This window comes from Pteropus alecto, unplaced genomic scaffold (genome assembly GCF_000325575.1).
Source record: "Pteropus alecto unplaced genomic scaffold, ASM32557v1 scaffold98, whole genome shotgun sequence".
Lineage (NCBI taxonomy): Eukaryota > Metazoa > Chordata > Mammalia > Chiroptera > Pteropodidae > Pteropus > Pteropus alecto.
The window spans coordinates 16,638,705-16,658,936 of record NW_006443570.1 but is presented as its reverse complement, the minus strand read 5'-3'; the positions used below and the strand labels follow the sequence as shown (position 1 = coordinate 16,658,936).

General features: G+C 41.7%; 1 protein-coding gene and 1 pseudogene across 1 annotated transcript in view; both read right to left on the bottom strand.

The window, feature by feature from the left end:
- The window catches only part of ASIC2 (acid sensing ion channel subunit 2), a 950,209-nt gene that overhangs the window by 695,091 nt on the left and 234,886 nt on the right, over window positions 1–20,232 (bottom strand). The window lies entirely within an intron of this gene.
- Window positions 3,643–3,758, bottom strand: LOC112473343 (annotated as a pseudogene).

Genomic DNA, 20,232 nt, shown 5'->3' with positions numbered 1-20,232 from the left:
AAAAAGAGGTGAAACATTATAGTGCTATTTACATATGCATCGATTAAACATATTCCCTTGGGTCCCGCTTGTGATGTTTCATTTCCCACTTCTAAGATGTCAGCGAACACAAGGCAGACCACCCAGATTTGGGAGATTCCAACAATAAGACTAGTCCGAGTCTTCTCATAACTCAGAGATCCCAAGGGAAAATAAGTGCAAAGGATTTTAGTAGAGGAAGCACTTTTAGAGTCATTGTGATAGCTACATGAAATAAGGATATAAAGTGTATCTTAGAACCTAGAATACAGTAGGAATGTAGAAAACAAACATTCCCTTCCCTAGACTGCCATTTTCTGAAATGGGTATGATTTACTTAAAACCGGGATGAACTACAACAACCCAAAACCAGGATGAACTACAACAACCCCTTGAGTTTCCACTGATAGTTTGATCCTGCCTGTGACTTCAGGGTATTGAGAAGAAGGGCCTTCTCTGAGGAAGAGCCCCCACCTGGTCAAGAAAAGGATAGAGTTTGAGGGTGAGGAGAAAGTTGATTAGGACCACCTTCAGTTATTTAAAAAAAAAAAAAGTCAGAAAGGTCTGAGTTCACTACAAATCACGTAAGAGTTGAGTCAAGGACATAGAAAAGGAATACATAGGAGGATTATGGAAACTTTGATTTTTCCTGCTTAGCGCAGGAAAAGGGTTCTTAGGCTTCTTGCTGACTGTGTTCCTATCATAAACGGGGGAAAAAAAAAATCCCAAAATAAAAAAAGTCCCTTTGTTAATTTTCAGAGGTAATCTGGATGGGGAAACATCTCATATTGCTGTGTCCCTCCCATTCTGCCTTACAATATCTGGAGGAGAGAGAAACTCGGAGAGTAGGAAATAACAACAATGCAGTAGAGAGAAAACAGTTTGAATGACTGGGGTTTGGGGAAGATAGGAACACGATGTTGTATAATCATTTCAAGGCAGGAAATCGTGTTAAGCGTTTTTTACTCAGGGGCTGTTTATTAAATTTTTTATCTATATAAACATAATCATTTTAGAATTAGAGAATATCGTACAGCATCAAACTTTCAACCCAAAGCAGAAATATTTTCTCTAGAATCACTGCTTAATTATACCCAACAAAGAGGATTTCAGCATATTCATAGGCAGCTCTTTCTATAGCTGATTTTTTAAAATTCCATCCTGCTTATTAAAAAGCTCTTCCTTATATTAAGCTGAAATCTTAACATAAGTTCTGGATCACCCTGGTGCTAAGTTCTGGGTTGTCCTGAAGACCAGGATACATTGCCTTCTCTTAAGGGGTTTTCGGTCATTTCTCGCTCTTCGGAAGAGAACATAGCTGGGTAGATTGGTAAAGTAATTATTATTTTTTAAAATCTTTTTCTAACCCAAAGTAGAAAGGAGCTCCAGGAAAAGTTTTGGTCAGAGAAATTTTTACCCCCTGATTTAATTCAGGAGCTGTCAATGTTTATGCATATGTGGGCACTTAACTCTGTTTGCTGTTTGCTTCCACATCAGACTCCTCCCTGCTGACAGCAAGCCTGTCTCTCCCAGGGGGTACAAATGTAATTATCCTTTAGCAAGTGCATGGCACACTGTCAGGATTTTGCTCTAGAAGAGAGAAGGCCCAGAAACAAGCTTGAGGAAGAGAGAGGGAGGAAAGGGAGGGAGCATAAGCCTCCCTCTTCTGTTGACTTGGATACTCTGCTCTTGGAGCAGCTGCAAATCTCCCCATAAGTCCCTTCCCAGCCTCTTTTTTCTGCTCTTTTCCATTTCACACTCTCTTTGCTTGTCCACAGAGTGTTACTGTGAAAGAGGGTGGAGAAAGACATGGTTGTTCATCGTAATCAACAGAGAGGGGATAATTGGAGTTACTTCTTATCATTATCATGACTCTTCTCTAGATACATGTTTCTAGCCTTAAAAACAACGAAGGGTCTACATGGTTGCTTAAGGGTTTTGTCCTTTCGTTCTCCCTAGATGTAGAATAACATAGTCAAGTTTTGACCTAGATACACTAGCAAAGTGGTATCAAAATATAGCTGCTTTTGTGAGTGGCAGGAGAGAGAGATTCCCCACAGTTCCTGGCTTCTAACATCACCAAAGAAAATCCAGACATACACAGAACCAGGGTCCTGAATTATTAACAGCAGGTAGGGGAATCTCACTAATAACACTAAGCACAAGATTAAGCCCCTGGTTGACCAGAAAGCCTAGTGAGATACAGCCTTCTAAACAATAGCAGTTTAAGACATTGGAGAGTGACATTAGCAGCAAGATGGAGACTGCAAATTAGAAGTTGGATGCTATCAAAATAATGCTTTATTTACACTCGGCTAAGGAATCTGGAGCCAACTGGCAGGCTGATGCAAAGCCCCAAATCTTTAGCATCAGCCAGACATTGCCACTAACACTTATGTTATCTTTAAAAGTGCTTTGTTGGCATCTATTCATTAAAAATATCTAAAAATAAAATTAAATATGTTTTTGCCACACGATCCAGTAACCTCATTTCTGGAATATATTTACTCCAGGTCTATACATACAAATATTTTCCAGAGAACAGATTCTGAAATACGTACCATAGAAATTCTTGTGCAGGTTCTTTGGAAGGCATGCATGAAATTGTTTTTGGAGTGTTGTTTAATTGTTATAGTGTGGAGTTAGAGCCAACATAAGCATCCATTGTTAGCATATGGACAAGTAAATATGGTTAAAAGATATTAAGGGAAATCATGTAGCAGTTGGAAGAAACTAGCATATATATTTAACATACGCTCGATCTGTGTGGGTGGGTGGGTGGGTGTGTGTACATGCACACACAAGACTTAGGTGTTGGAGCGTCAGGAGCTATATGTCTTCCATCAAATGTCATAGTAATGGTTTCAGGTATATGCAATGTAATTAAAAGTCAAAAAGAACAAGGCCAGGAGTTAGTTCTGGCATTTTCTCTCTGAGATTTGGTTTCTTCATCTACAAAATGAAAATCCTAGACTTCCCAGGCTTATCGGTGGTTTAAATAAACTATTATTACATATAAGCATAGTCAGAAAATTTGACTTGTTTGCCACACCTATGGTAAAAGTAGTAGCCTGCTGTCAGCATCAATCCTTATACTGTTCAGATCCCAATCACTACCGTTGTCCTTCGAAGCAGAGAGGACTTTACAGCAGAACCAGGGCATGACGTTTTAGTAGCTATCAGTGAAGACCACATTGTACCCCTGAGAGTGCTGAATTTCCTACTCTGAACACCTTCTAGGCAAAGGTTCCTTTTTAGATTAATCTTTTTTCCATTGGGGATCATTAGAAACCTATTAAATAAGGTCCAGACCCAGTTATTGGTTTTCAATGGCTTCTGATAAGATGGTTCTTATCTTGGGAAAAGCAATATAGATGCCAGCTCAACCACTGTCTTCTCATCACTGGCAGGGTTGTGTAGGACCATTCCGTGGGGAAAGAAAAGTCACTTTTGGCTGTGGTGACTTAACAAATGCAGCCAGGTTTAACACAGGAGAAGGGAAAAAGACAGTCAAGCTCCAAAGCCCTTAACACCATTGTTCAGTGGTATCAGGTAACCAATGAAACACTTCAATTTATTTTATTTATTTATTTTTTATTTTTTATTTATTATTATTATTATTTATGCCTACAGCACCTGGTCTTCCTAGGTGGTCTCCCATTCAAGTACTAACCACGCCCGACCCTGCTTAGCTTCTGAGATCACACATCAGGCTTGTTCAGGGTGGCATGGCCATAGACCATGGACCATGGCTCTACTGGGGCATGAACCCAGGACCTTCTACGTGTAAAGCAGACATGCTAACTGCTACACTATGGAACCGCATCCAATGCTATTTTAGAAAGATATAAAATGATACTATTTCTATCCTTTCTCACTGCAACAAATTGTTTTTTGCCCCAAGAAAGTGCTGTCACTGTGTCTTGGGTGGACTAGACTAACATCTGTGATTTAGAAAGTTTCTGAGAGCCTTGCTGTGCCCAGGCGGTGTTCTGTACATCACATGGTGTTCTGTCTAGGTGATGGAGCGTTGGAAGATTCTACCCAGCACAGTCTTCCTAAAAAGAAAAGAGACAGTTTTGCTAGGTGTTTCCATTCACATTTTCAACAAATATTTATTGAGTCTCCCTGTGCGCCAGGCACTGTAGGTATAATAATGATTAAGACAGCTGTGATTTCTGTTCTGATGGAACTTTCACATTGTAAGACTATAGTTGAGGAGATGCCCATCTTCCTGCTCTTCCCTCAGAGGCAGTGTAGCAGTGTAGTTAAGGGTATGGGCTCTGGAGCTGGACTGCCTGGGTTCTAGTCCTGGCTTAACCAGTTACTGCCTGTGTGATTTTGGACATCTTTTTAAAGGGAGTTAATTGTAGTATCCATCTCATAGGCTTGCTTTGAAAATAAAATACATTGAAACAAAGCACTTAGAACTATAACAGGTATATAGTAAGCACTTAATAATTTTTCCTAATTACATTTCAGCAAGACTTCCACTTCTAGGCAAATGTGTTTTTGCACATGAATTGCTAATTCCAGCTATCAGTTCTTTTGACATATTTCTCCTTATTCTCCATCAATTTATGTGTTTAAGTTTCTTAAGTTCAAATCTTGCCAACTCTAAGAAGTCTTTTCTGTTAAGTCACAGGTCATTTGAATTGTTCTTTAACCTCTCCGCCTCCTGTCCTGCAGTTCTGTTCCATCAACACTTAGGTTTACACAATGCCACTCTGGCTTGCACTCAAGTTCTATGTTATCACCTCAGGGTTCAGAGAAGGCAGTGACTAGCAGAAGATTACACAGCTAGCTTTTCATACTAGAGACTGAGACTCAAATCTTAGTCTGTCTGATTTCAAATTTTATAACTTTATACTATGTTATTCTGACTTCCATTACATCACAGAGGACTGTAATAAAAAAATACTATTTCAATCACTGACATTTCATTGAGTGTTCACTATGTCCCAAGTACTGCGTAATACATATATCTATAATATATGTAATATATATAAATATATATAACTGTGTAATTATATACATATTATACAGTAATATATATCTACAATATATGTAATATATATTATTTTGTAATAATATATATGTTGACCTGGGGTTTATCAGGAAAGACTTCTTACAGTTGGCAAGATTTGAGCTTTTAGAGCAACTTATAGACATAAATTATTATATGTTATGTAATTATTATCTTTATATATAATATATAATTATTGAAAATTGTATATATTACATACCTATACTATTATATATAGTTATATACTTATATATATGTAATGTATATGTTTACATATATACAGGTGTTATATAAATACTCATTTAACCCTCATACAGCATTGAGAGGCAGGTACTATTATTATGCCCATTTTATAAATGAGGAAACTAAGGCTTGGAAAAGTAGAGCAGTTTTCCAAAGCCACAAAATGAAAAAAAATTAGGATTTGAATCCAAATCTGTAGCTTTGTATCTCTTCTACTGTTTGTACTCCACAGCATTGAATACACTGGTTGCTCAATGGTTAAGGCAAAATTAATTGCTAATTGAAGGGATCAAAAAATTATATCTGAGTTCCTAGAGCTCTTGTTCATGCTCTACATGGATTTGCTTAGCTAAAAGTTCAATGGGCTTTAGATTAGTGTGGATTTTCCAGGCCGTCTGGGTCTTTCCGTGGTGTGTGATACAAACTTTCTTTAGGATAATTTTCATCTCACTTTGGGTCTGTAAAATCCCCAATTGGCAACAAGAGCTACTGCTTTAGACCCTGAAATCCACTCACAGCTTATTGGTAGCTGGGGCAATATTTAAGGGCTAAGGATTTAAGGTCTTGCTAAGTCAGCGGCCTCAGGTTGGCCCCAAGCTTCTGTTTGCAGTTGATTTTGCAAATAATGGGAAATTTGAAAATTACTGCTGTCCAGCAATACATTGAGCCAGTTCTAACACCCACAAAATCCATAATGGTGTAGATATCTAGATAGACCTTAATTGTGATTTAATAGTGTTCACAGTAATTTAGCTCCAAGGAAATGTACTTTCAATTAACCAATGTAAACGCAATGTCTACTTACTCCATAAACCGTCTCTTAAACGTGCTAATTAAGCCTAGATCCAATGAGTTTCAAATTCTGCCTTCCTTTCTTCCTTTCCCCAAAATGCCACTTCAGGATCACCTTACTCTTATGTGGATGTTGGCACAGTGGTCTATTGCCTGCCTCCAGTGTTGCCCTCTGTACCTTAATTCACCCTCTACAGGGCCTAAATCTATTCAAAACTTTTTAGTGACTCACCTTGTTTAACTACCTACCTTTCTATTCTGTTCTGGGCATGCTCACTCCTCCATAATATGGCCTCCAATCTACCCAACTAGTCTCTTCTTCTGCTTCACCAATATCACCTCACCTAAGCACTTCTACATCCAGGTCTTTGTTTATGCTGTTCTCTCTTTCTGAACTACTCTCCCCATCTGTTCATAAGAAAATCCAACCTCTTCTTCAAGACCATTCTCGTCTCTATCAAAAACATTTGGTAACTCATCTGCTTGCACTTGGATGTGACATACTTCCGTTTAAGCCCTATACTGATTTATCTATTCTTCTCTAATGAAATTTAGGATATCTCTACCTATCTGTCTATCTATCTATCATCTTTATTTCTTTCGCTTCTACCACTGCTTGATTCTAAGAAGGATTCAAAGCAAGCAGTCCCGTGTTTTTAATATTTGCATCTTCATAGGGATTTGCACACAGATGCTTAATAAATGATTTTTTAATTAAACAGAGTTGGATTGAAATGACACTGAGCTCTTTAAGAGTCAAAAAGTCTTGAGCAGTCACTAAAGTGCCTCCTGTGTTCAAGGAGGTCTTTTAACAAGGTATTGGTCCTGCTTGAATGAATGCCCAGCTGAGTTTCTGCATTCATGATTCATCCAGATTATGTTCTTCACTCCTAGATAGTTCTCCTACTCATTCTGTAAAATCTTTAAGACTTGATCAAATATCTGATGACATGTCCTTAAAGTATCTTCTCATATATAAATAACTACATATGTCAGTAGAAATTTAGTGGTAGTTATATGACAGGATTTGAATCAGGAATCAGGAGACCTCAGCTGAATCCTCAGAAATATGAAATCACTGTAGAACTAGGATACTGGACCTTGGTTCTTTCATTTGTATGCCCCTGTATACAGCAAAAGTGAGATAATTGGATAGCTCATGGCAAGACACTTTATGATCTCATTCAGGCTCTGGATCAGTGGGATGCCATACTGGCTGTTCATTAAAATCATGTGGGGGAGGGGTAGACTTTAAAAATACCACTGTCTATCCCATCTCAACCAACTGATGTCTCTGAGGTTATCACCCAAGCACCAAAATGTCTTTAAGCTCCAAAGAGCACCAGGGTGGAAAACCTCACTCTAGACTGATGCTTCTCCGATTTAAATGTGCATACAAACCACATGGAGATCTTTGCAGATCCCGATTCCTTGGAGTCTGAGGATGGACCCAAGAGTCTGCATTTCTAAAAAGCTCCCAAGTGATGCCAGTGATGTCAGTGTTGCTAGTCCACAGACAACACTTTAAAGAGCAAGATTCATTTGATTATAAGTTCCTCGAAGGGCCATATAACTAACTACAAGATGCATTATTGGCCCTCAGAGGTGCCTCCGAGATTCAAGTGCTAGCCATTCTTTAGACTTTGGGATGCAGCAAAGAGAGTCAAAGCTCAGAAGAACCTAGGAAAATGCTCTGGAAGGCAATCAAGATAATAGGGCTAAACAGAACTACCAACAGAAACCAATGATTAAGAGACTAGTGAAATAGCTGGGTACCCAGAAACATTGGATGAATACTAGCTTAAGGCCTTAAATTATAAACTTTCCATCACATTCCTAATACCCAGAGCCCCACAGTTCCTAGAATTCTCCAAATCATCCAGACAATGAAGTAAGTAATTCAAACAATGTTAATTGATCACCTATGCGACAGTCATTTATTTATTGTCTCCCAGCCCCAAATTCATCCTTCTACACTCCACTATATAGGTCTGGGGCTGGGACACTGCAAGCCAAAGTTTTCCTTTGCTTACTGTATCTAGGAGGAGCAACTGTCTCAGTTTGCCCACAACTGGCCCCATTTTAGCACTGAAAGTCCCCCGCCCCCGCCCCATCACAGGAAACCCCTTAGATTTGGGTAAACCTGGACAGTTAGTTATTCTAGGTGCCATGCTGTTAGGTTCTGCAAATAGGTGACACTAGGGGGAAACTGGGAAGGAGGGATAAGGGACAGTCATTTTCCTGGTTTGCTTGCCATTCCTGCCATTGCTACCCCAGCTAGTGACAGGTACCACCCTGTAGCCGCAGCGGTTGGTTCCAGCTCTTGCTTCTTTCAACACTCCAGAGCCAGTCAGATGCCACGGTAGCTGCATGTGCCCCTCTTTAGAGGTTCATAGAAAGCTTTCTGAGGGAGTTGTTATTTGAAATGGATTTCAACTGGGTCTTTGACAAAATGAAGAAAAGAGCAGTGGCATTTCAGGTAGAGGGAATGCCTCATGCCAAAGCATAAAGAAGTAGAACAGCACAGCATGCTCTAGGAACATCTCTACATTGCCAGAACAAGGATTATGGGCAGAGGAGGAGCAGACGGTCCAGCTCTTAATGGATCTCGTCTTAGTCTGCTCTAACAAAATACCATAGATGGGATGGCTTAAACAACAGAAATTTGTTTCTCACAGTCCTAGAGACTGGAAGTCCAAAATCAAGGTTGTTGGCTGATTTGGTTCCTGATGAGAGCTCTCTTCCTGGCTTACAGAGAGCTAGCTGCCTTCTTGCCACGTCCTCGTATGGCACAGAGAGGAAGCTCTGCTGTCTCGTCCTTTTCTTATAAGGACACTAATCCCATTACGGGGGCTTCAGCCTCATGACCTCACCTAAATCTAACTACTTCTCAAAGACCTCACCTCCTAATATTATCATATTGGGGGGTAGGACTCGAACGTATGAGTTCGGGTGGGTAGAAACACTCAGTCCACAGGAGAACTTTAGAGCTAAGTTAATATGTTTGGAGTTGATCCTAAAATATTTAAGCCATTAATAAAAGATTTTAAAACAGAGCCATGGCATGGTCATATTATCATGTCTACAGGTGATTCCCAGGGCAACAGGGAAGGAAATTGAGAAGGAAAGTTGATACCTGTTAGAACTCTGGCTTTTAAGTAAGATTTTGCTCAATCCTACAGGCCAGAAACCTATAGTCTTATGTTGTAAGAAATAGGTAGATGCTTTAAATAAAGACCCAGAATATGAATTCAAATATAAGTAGGTTATTGCTTAAGGTATCTGGGCACATGTATATTTATACACACACAGAGCCAAAATGATCTGGTTGAAAGAAAAGAACGGTTTCTTTTGAGGATACATTAAGATGACTAGAGCATCTTAGAAGAAGGGACCATTCTAATGGACAGGTACACAACTGTGAAGGCTCCAGAGAGCATGAGCTAGGCTTTATAGCAAGTGGAGGACCCCTTCATCTTCAAGGACCCAGAAGCCACTTGGATAGGGAAGACAACTGAAAATAAGGAGTTAACAGGTGAGACATGGTCCTTTTCACTGGCAAGGGGTTGTCAACAACTAGAAATACAAAGGCAAATGTGACAGCGGGAAAATTCTCTGGCAAGTTGGGGAGGGTGTAAACACAGGCTCTGGAGGTCTTTATAACCAGAATTTCCAGTTGTTTTGGGAAAATGCTGTGAGGAAGTGAAAAGGCTAGTGGAGGCTGGGACCATATAAATGCATTTTTTAATATATATATATATTTTTTTCAATTAAAGTCTAAAAGCCAGCCTGTAAGCCTAAAGTGCTGGAGGCCATTAGCCACCTGAGGAAAAGCACTTGGACACAAGTGTGCCAAGGCTGCCGAATTACAATGAGCGCGTGTCCTAAATCCACAATGTCTAAACCACTCAGCCCTGTTTGATGCTAAAAGGGATCATTTTGAAACCAAGCAAAGAAAATGTCAGTTTACACAGTGAAAGGCAGGCATTGGGAACATGCTGTTCCCCAGGGAGGGTCCAAGCAGTATGAAGAACACTGACCATGTTCCAAGGGCCACTACTACTTAAAAAAGACCGAGAGAGGAAGATAATCAGTCTTTCTGAGCGGTCGTTACTGATGTTTTGTTGTCACTATGGGAAATAATTGAGAGGATCCTATAATGCCCTGCATTAAAGTTAAAAAACAAAAACAAACAAAAAAACACAAAAGTACAGAAGATGGAGAGATATGTCAGCATCTGCAGCTGAGACAGTTCTGAGGAAATCCAGTTGAGAGGAGGCCACGGTATTATAGAACTGGAGAATAAAGTGAAGACAAACTTGAGAGTGGAGAAGTAGAGAATTAAGAAAGGTGAGATGATTGCCCCGATCATAAGCAGAGTGACTTCATACCTAGACATTACCCTTTCAGAGGAGTGTAGATGAGCTGGAGCACTGGCCAGGTATGCAGAGACACGGAGAAGCGAGAGAGGGAAGCTCTGGGGTGTTGAGACTGAGAGAGAGAAGGCCCCATGAGAGCACCACCACTGTGCACAGATACACGATGGGCTGTCTTGTGAAAAATAAATTAGACCTGTTCAGACAGGCCCCAGAGGGGAGGACCAGGAGAAATGAGTGGAATTCCAGGAAGACAGATTTCAGCTTGATGAAAGAGAAATGTTTGACTCAGAGCTGAGCTTTCCAGCTGTGGATCTGACTGCCTCGGAGGCAGTGAATTCGAAAGGTGTTAAACAGAGAAAAACGCAGGGGCCCTTCCTTCTCGGTCGACATTAAGTATATTCACAGATGCAATGCTTTATTTTCTGCGTTGTATCTATCATCTGAAATGGTCTGTTTATCTGTTGACTTGTTGATTGTCTCTCTTTCAGTAGAATGTAAAACTGTAAACCCCATGAGAACCAGGCCCATGTTTATCTTGTTCACTGCTGTGTCTCAAGAACATAGAATAGAGTCTGGTACAGGGTAGGTGGCCAATGAATATTGATACAATGAATAAGGGAAGGTGAAGGAAGAGATTCAACCGCTTTTTAAAAGGTAGGCCTTAGAATTGGCTTTCAAAACTTTAATAAAATATTTGCCTTTCTCAAATGAAACTGCATGTGGGATCCCAATAAATAAAACAGACTAATGTGGTATTTTAATCATATACATTTATAAGTCCTAATGTAAAACATTTATTTTTCTTTATAAGAAGTCACTGAGGATTATGGGATTGTTTTTGATAAACATAATCAAACCTTTGAAATCAAGGCTACCAGAAGACTGATAATGTAATTGATTCTTTTATTTTCTTTGACTTTGCAGAGCACTGAGAAAACCTTGATTCATGCAGAGAAGTAGTTGCAAATGATACTAGTCTCCAATAGCTCATCTGGCAATCTCAGGATAATTCTTCAATTAAACTGATGCAGGAGCTTGAAAAGGGAGTAGTTGGGAAATTGAGTTTATAAGCTGAATCTTTTACAGGTTCTATCCATGAGTTGTGCCTCTTAGACATTAGAAGGCAGACGAGAAGAGGCAAAGCTTACAATAAGTGTCAACACTATTTTGATGTGTGACATTATCATGACTCTGATGAGTTATACATCCAGTTATAATTGCACAACCAACCATCGGGCCATGGTGGGAGGCAAGCACCTTCTCCTTGCCTAGCTCTTAATTGAACATGAGACTATGTTTCTGTGCTGTGGAACTGTAATTCCACAGATGGAGATGCTCAGGCGTGAATTTATCTTTTTAAAAATCAGTGCAACGATGCAACCTTCATAACCAATGACTCATTTTCAATAAGTTCTGATATGAATGTATAACTCTATCAGGAGAAGAGTTCTCAGCACAGCACAAAAATGATCCGGTAGCACAAGTTAATGCATTTGTGTTTAAAATTTGGTATATGCATATTTGAGTTGAATGTTGTTCTTTTAAATGAACTTTACTAATTAAATGTATACATATGAAATTTGAATAAAAAAATTTGCAAGATTCCTGCAACGCTTGGACTTAAATATAACCAAAGACAAATTTAAAGGTTCCTTGTGAATCTGAGATCCTTCCACACTGGCTGGGATTGTAGTCATCACCTTTGTGACACATAGGAAGGAACACACAGACCGCAGCAATGAGGGCTGACTTGGATGCGCCTGATCATGGGTTTCAATGTGAGATTGGCTGTTTCAGGCATCCGGGTAAACAAGAACCATGACTTCCAGATTCTCTGTCCCAACACTGCTGATGTGGCAAAGGTGCTTCTGTATTAGAGATGGCAGATGAGCATGCATATATGAAGATGATGGGCAACTGCGGATCGAGAGTAACCAGGCCCCAAAGTATTTCACAGAGATGATAGTGATCCTCATTTCTGCACTTCAGAAAAGGAAGAAACAAATTCCCTCACCCAATTTAAGAAACTACCCAGTTGCCAAATATAGTATCATCCAGTGTTTAACTCTATTAATTATTGCAAAATATCAGATTACAAAATATCAGATTATAATAGCTACCAACATTTACAAAGTACTTACTATGTCCTAGATACTTTCGTAATTGCTTATACAAATTATTTCATTCTTTATATCAATCCCAGAATCCCTATGTTTTTGGTATTCTCATTTTACAGAGGAGGAAACTGAGGCACACTGACGTTAAGGAATCTAGCTAAGGTCATACAGCTTGTGTGCAGTGAAGACACGATTCAGATCCTTATGTTTGGCTCCAAAGCCCAAATATGTAACCACTTTAAAAATATGAACAGATCTTGGGGAAAACTAAGTTCAGGAGATAAAGTATTGAGTCTTAAAATACCTGGGGTTTCAGAAAAAAAAAAAATCCAGAGTTCCAAAATTCTCCAAAATCTGGGAAGATTCTGCAAAAGTCAAATAAGTGCCTTACTATTGATACCTAATTGTTATTTGATTGATACATAGTTATGTTAATTGATAAGTTTTCATCTTAGCTTATCGTAGGATCTTTTTCCTTTTCATGGAAACATTTCCAGATTTATCATTTAGGCCAAAGAAAGCAGATTTCACTTTCCATCATTTTGCTATACATCTGACATCACAAAAATGCTTTTATAATGTTGAGTGAAAGATGCACCTAAAAATGTAGCATCGGACTTTGAGATACGTGGTGGGCAAAAGAAGAGAAGCCCTGAATGAATGAGCTAACATGGCAGAGTGGGAAGAACACACATTTAGGAGGCAGACAGTGGCTCTGCCATTGAATAGTTATATGACCCTGGGCTGCTCATTTAACCTAAGTCTCAGTTTCCTGAACTGAGAAATGGAGATAATGTAGACTCATAGGGCTGCTGGGTAATGGAATGATCATGTTTTAAATGTCTGGCTACATAGGAGCCCCTTACATGTTAGAATCCCTCCTTCCCACCTTCATGTTTCCCATGTGATTTATTCACATGATAAAAACAACCACATATACCCAATATATAAAATAACATATAATATATTATATATAATAGACACATATACCCAATATATAAAATATGTATAACACATAATATAATATATAAAATAATATCAAATATTGTGATAAGGAATTGGATATATTCCTTATAAATACCTGAATAAAAGACTGTAAGGAGGAGGCCATGTTGTTTCAGAGCCCCGACTGCTGCCAACCTTGCCGAAGTTCCTATCAGTATTTAGATGTTAAGCTAAAATAGACTTTTTCTTCTTTTCATGATCTCTGAACTGGGGGGACTCTGGAAAATTCATGCGAAGACCATCTCTATTGTTTTCCAAGTGGCAGCCAAAATGTCTAAGATTCCAATAGCCACAGATGACAAACAGGGACACTGGGCATAAACAAAATGACCAAAGTGAGAAGTTGAAAGAGCATTAAAATGCTTCCGGTAAACACAGGCTTCTCAGACAAGCTCCGGTTCTGGGACCCTTCTCCTGGGCCAGACAAGGTCCAGGTTCTGGGAGTCAGCTCCTCCCACGTTGGGATCAATGGAAGAGAACTCAACAGATGCTGACGGTAAACAAGGGACAAAGGTCCAGTTCCCCAGCTTGGCTAGAATACCCAGGTCTCTACCAATGTCCAAAATGCACTTGCTTCACCTGCTCGATCTTGACTTGGGCTTTTTCCCAAGGGTGCATCCCTTGTGGTGATGGCCTCACTAATTAATAGCTCTGACAGCCTTGGCTGCTGAATCTTGTGGACAGAGAGTGGGACCAGTGACAACAAATTTAGTTCTAAATTCAACAGGTAAATTAAAAATGTGTATGATGCCATCCCACCATAATGAATATTTTTCAGTCAGCTTAATTGATATTTCCAATGTGATTCCTTTCAAAGTAGGATGTGTGCTGTTAAACACACATGTGCACCCACCCACACACAATGCTGTCTATTTCTTTCACTGCCTACACCCGTGAGCAGCTGGAATTCCTGGTAGTAACTTTTAGGATCCACAGTTTCTTTCCAGAGACCTGACTCTTAAAGGCAGAGGCAAGACGACCAGGAAAGTACAATTTTTCAAACTTACCCACGTCATCTCCTCCCATTCCAGACAATTATGTCTCGGCTTCCTCCAGCTCATAATGCTTTCCAGGCTGCGGGGAGGAGTCCCCAACTCCACTAAGCACATCTAAGCCCAGACGCCTAGTCCTAGGGGATTTGGAACCAGCTCTGATGACCCCCTCACATCCTCCCCTGGAAACGGTGACCCCTGGGAGGCACCTGGCTGGTTAGAAAGAGGAGCATCATAGGAGAAGGGTTCAATTAGCTTCAGGCTCTACTATAGCCACGAGTTCTGGGAAAAACCCACTTGCTCTCCCTGAACCTCAGTTTTCTCATCTGCCAAGTGGAGAGGCACCTGCCTCTTCTGCCTGGCCCCGCTCTGCATCCAGCTCTCTGCAACAAACTTTTCATGCCATGAAAAAGCGTTTGGATTCTGTCTCAAAATCCCAGGTCAATGGGGCTTGTGAACAGACCACGTCATCAATGCTTCCCCATCCTTTGCCTAACACTTGATCTCTGATCTGTTCCTGGAATCTTCGGCTGCAGGTCTCCAGCCTCTCTTCCTGCCCGTAACTAGGCAGACATAAACCACAGAATTGGGACTGGGCTTACTCTCTGGGTATACTCACCCTTCCTCTCTACTCTAGACAGCATCGAGGGCACTGTTGTGCCCTTGGTTTGCAATAGTAAATTGCACATGGCCTGCTTCCCCTGCATTGTAATTCATCAACCGGAATTTCTTAAGAGTCCCTGTGTGCTGAGGACAGAGAGAAGAATGAGATTGTCCCTGCTCTTGAGGATGGCCTAGAGGGTGAGGCAGATGAGCAAACAGGAAAGGACAACGCCCTGTGGTTCCCGTTAGTGTAGAAGAAAGCACAGGGGGTGGGAGCCCAGTGGAGGGGGAATCTGGGAAGTTTCAAGGAAAAGGAGTAAGCCTTTGTTAATCAAAGTGATGGGGGTGGAAAGTGCTGGAAGCATTCCAGGCAGAAAGAGATGCAAATACATGTACTCGGGGACAGAAGGGCTCACTCAGGGAGGTGCATGAGGTGTGCACATTGTCCTGCTGGACAGAAAGGAGGTGTAGAGATGTGCCTGGGGCCTCATAGCCAGAGGAATGCACATCCTGAGCTCCTCCCAGCACATGCTCTGCCTTTCCAAGAAGAGGGTGGTCAACACTGCCTGAGGTGCAGTTGCTAAAGTAAAGCGGAAGTCACTGCTGCCTTTGCCAGAAAATCCATTAGACTGGGCATTAGATGAGGTAATGGTGTAGAAGCCCTTAGGACAAGAAACGGTTATTGCTAGAAGCAAGACGAGCCTCCAGAAGCAGCGGTGTTTACATTCTATCCTTGATAATAAAGGTGCCAACTTAGGGGCAAGCAACGAGGTTACCTGGCAGTGGGGTAAGGGTCTACCCTATTTTTCTTCCTACATTCTCAGCTCTTGGGTCATGGACCTCTTCTTCCTCTGCCGCCCTTTCAGTAAACCATTACCTGGGAGCGGTGGTCACATCAGCTCCTGTTCCCATGTGAATGAGGGTGTCATAACCTGAAAACAACAGATGCCAGGCACGGAGGTACCGATCCCTCCCTGCCTCCAAGAGGGCCATGCTTTAGAAGCTCTAATGCTTTCAGGGATCTCTCAGTAATCTTTTTATCTAGGTATTTATATGGCAGTCTGCAGAGCTGACTGCCTCATACTTTTATAAAAGAGCAGAAATAACAGCGTCAGCAGTTCAGGTACACAGTAATTCCCAATTCGCTCTCCCCAAGGCACTCCAGGCAGCAGCTGGGTGGTATGGTGAGGGAATGCAGAGACTCCTGGAAGGCTCTAGTCCAGGGCTGGGGGTGTTATGAGGCACAGCTCAGAGGCTATGCCAAGCAAAACAGAAAAACACAGGAAGGAGAGGGGGAGAAAAGTAATACTTGTGAAGCACACTCTGTACACATTATCCATTTCATCCTCAGGACAAACAGGCATTTGTTCTGATTCCGTAGCTAAGGAAACTGAGGCTTTGGGAGATGCTAACTCATTTACCAAAGTAACACATCTCTGCCCACTGTCTGATTCTTGGACTATTTCTGCACTCGTGTTCCTGAAAATTGGCCTAATTTTTATAACTACTTTGTGTTAAAGACAGAAGTAGAACCTGGATCCCTCAGTGTTCTATAGCAGTGAGTACATGTGCTCATTCATTAATGTACTCATTCACAAACTTGGGCTGGGACTCTGAGCCAGACCCTGAGCTCAAGGGTAAGAACCGAGATCCGGAAGCAGAAGGGGAGCACCTGAGAGTGACCCAGGGTAAGAACCGAGATCCGGAAGCAGAAGGGGAGCTTCTGCTGTTCACCTAAGTGGACACTGCCTAAGAGCTAGCCCTCTACTGCACAGTCTCCACAGACCCTCGCAAAGGCCCTAGGAGGCGCAAATCATTATCATTCCCACTTTGCAGTTGAGGACATTAAGGAATCAGAGATGCCCTGTAACTTGCTCAGGGTCACATGGTCAGTAAATGACCAAACCAGAAGAATCCAAGCCCAGGTCTGTCTGACACCAAAGTCTGTTTTCTTAAAAATAAAGCTATTTGTCTGTCTCTCAGATTCAGGGAGGGACAAGAGCCATGGAAGTCCTTCCCAGGGAGGTGACCTCAGCTGTGTATGAAGGGTTGATTTAGAGTCAACCAGATGAAGGGGAATGTCAGCCATTCTGTGAGACCGTATCAGAAACTGGGAAAAGCCAGTAGTAATCTCTGAGTCTGGAGAATTAAGTAGGACTCAGATAGAGAAAAACTTTTCATGCCAAGAAAAAGAATTTGGATTCTATCTCAAAGGCAATAAAGAGCCAAGAGGATTTTATTCAAAGGAGGGAGCTGATATGATTTGCATTTTAGGAAGGTCACTTTTGCTGCAGCTTGGATTGGACTGAGGCAAAGTGGAGGCAAAGAAATCAGTGGGTGTTATTGCAGTCCTGAGCAATTACAAAGTCAGGGGAGGCAGTAGGGACATGAGGTATGTTTTGAATTCTGATACGTAAAAGGTATGCTGTTTCTTGCCTTATTGCATTTTGTAGTCTCACTGTGCCTAGCATTCCTCCACTATTATCTCCCTCGCGTGCTCCCTATAAGCAGGCATTAGGGCACACCGAGGTTCTGGAATCAGTTTTGAGGTTGGGGAGGAGTGGCATAGAGCATGGAAGCAACATATGCAAGCAAATGTACCTTGTTGTCGCCATTTCATCCCGTTAAACTGTATGTTCGTGAGAACTTCCGTGCATCGGTTGAAAAAAACAATACAATAAAATACAGATTGAAATGCTATGACCAGGACCACAGGATCTTGTTCCTTTGTCCCCCATTTCCACTAATTTCCCCAACATGCAGAAATATGGCTAATGGATACCATTTTTCTCCATGTTTAGTTCTCCTCACATAAATTTCCTTGAGCCTCTGGCAGCAATTACCACTTGTCTGCTAGAGCATACCAGTCGATGACAAAGGGAGTGAACAACAGCAAACAGATATTAAGGACAGAACTTGTAAACAGTTGATCTACTTATTTTAACAATTTGTTGTTGGGTTTTATCTTTTTTTGTGGGGGGCGTTGCTGTTCGAGGGCTTGTTTCCTTTGGGTTATAATTGGAGAACACACATCTAATTGAGTTATATTTCCTGCAGGTAAAATTGTTGCTAATTCTTATGACAGGGTGGAATCTATCAAAAGTTGTAGACACTCTGTATTGAGTCTCAGGCATCCAGAGTTGCCAGATGAGTCTGAGTTTCCTGTTTGGATCATCCGATCACATTATTTCCTGGCTCTCATTGCATGTAGCACCTTGGTGCCATTACCTTAGCCCAGATATCCAATCCCAGCAAAATGACTTGGACATGGCCATTTCAGCTCATTTACCTGTGGGCAGGGTTGGGAAAACTACACCCAGAACCAGGAGTTTGGAGAACAGTGAGCAGAGGATGCCATGGAAAGATCCCTGGTGGAGAAGTTAAGAAACATGGTTTTAGTTTTGTTGCTACCAAGTGACCTGGGACTTCATTTTCCTCATCTCTAAAAGGCAGAAATCTCAAAAGGGATGGAGGGGGCAGAATTATTTCAAACTTCTCTTCCAGTTTGAAAAATTGAGGGCGGTCGCAGGAACCACCTCCCATGGGAAGGGATGAGCAATCACTGTGGTCCCCAGTTCCCAAGGAGAAGACTCTCTTAGGAGCGGTCCTCCCCAAAGGGGAGGACCCTTGGAGAAGGAGAACTCCCTCCTGCACCCTCTTGTCACTGCCCAAGAAGACAGGCTGACATGTCAGAGATGATGATGTCGACGCAAAGCTGGGAGGAGAAGCCACAGGGGTGTCAGCTTTACTAACTGGCAGCGGCAGGGAGCGTGCCAGCTGACAAGAGAAGGAAGCTCTTGTCAAATTCGGTGCCCAGTTTTCAAAAAAAGAGCAGCAAAAGATGAAAGGCCTTTCTCACTAATTCTTGCTCCTGCTTATTCCAGAAGATTCAGGCTGAGGATGTGCCTAAAGGTCTAAATCAGGGTTCTCGACCTCAGCACTATTGACTGTTTGGACTGGATGCTTCTTTGTTGTAGGGGCTGTCCTATGCCTTGTCAAATGTTTAGCATCACCCCTGGCCTCTACCCACTAGATGTCAGTAGCACCCCCAGCTGTGACAAAAATGTTTCTAGACACTGCAGTACATCCCTCGGTTGTGGACCACTTTTCTTAGTGGATGATCAGTCCTTTAGGGACCTCAGTTTGCTTCTCTCTCAAATGGAGTAATACCTGATCTGTTCAGTTTACAGAGTAACTATGGGAAATTAAAAAGAACTACCCAAATGAGAAGTCCTGCTGCCGTTTCCATGACCTAAGCTAGAGTGTCTACCTCAAGTGGTCGGATGAGAGAGACCATCCCAACAACCAGCCGCCCCTGCATTGGGATGCATACCAAGCTCATTTCGTGTGGTTCCCTGTGCCCCCAGCCTGCACTCTGTGACTCAGGCCTGCGCTGTGTCACTTGGACCAAATCATCCCAGCTTTTCTTCTGAGCAACAGACAAAGGAAGGATGCTAGACAGTCGGCCAGCGATGCAAACTGAGAGAGGAGTCTGGCTTCTCTCTGTCATCAGCGTGGCTGTTCTTTAATAAGGAAAACATGGAGCATTTATCTTCCTTCTAGGAGAGCGATGAGGCTCTTTGCCAAAACAGTTCACTCCTCTCAAATCTTCTAGCTACAAGAAGCCATAGAAATCAGTAGCACAGTTTTCTTTGTGTCACTATCATTGACCACTGTGGACTGTGGTCATGTGTAGGCTGGAGTGGAGAAGGAGATTTACAGGGTCTGGAGGAGACAGGCATACGTTAGCTTAACCTTCTCCACTGGCCTCAAAATAACCTATGCCCCCTTCCTGTTGGGGAACAGAGGCTACAGACCCCCTAATATAGGTCCTCTCTTCGGGGAAGGGATGGCAGAAATGAGCTGGTGTCTGAGTGCCAACTATGTGAAGTTACCGTGCTTCACATATTGCAATCCACACATAAGTCCAATGTCCAATTAATAAGTTTGACTTTACAGCCTAGGAACAAAATACAGAAGGTTCAGTGGCTTGTCCAGGATGACTGGGGAGTCAGCATTTGAACGTGAGGCTATCTGATTACAAAGCTCCTTTCCCT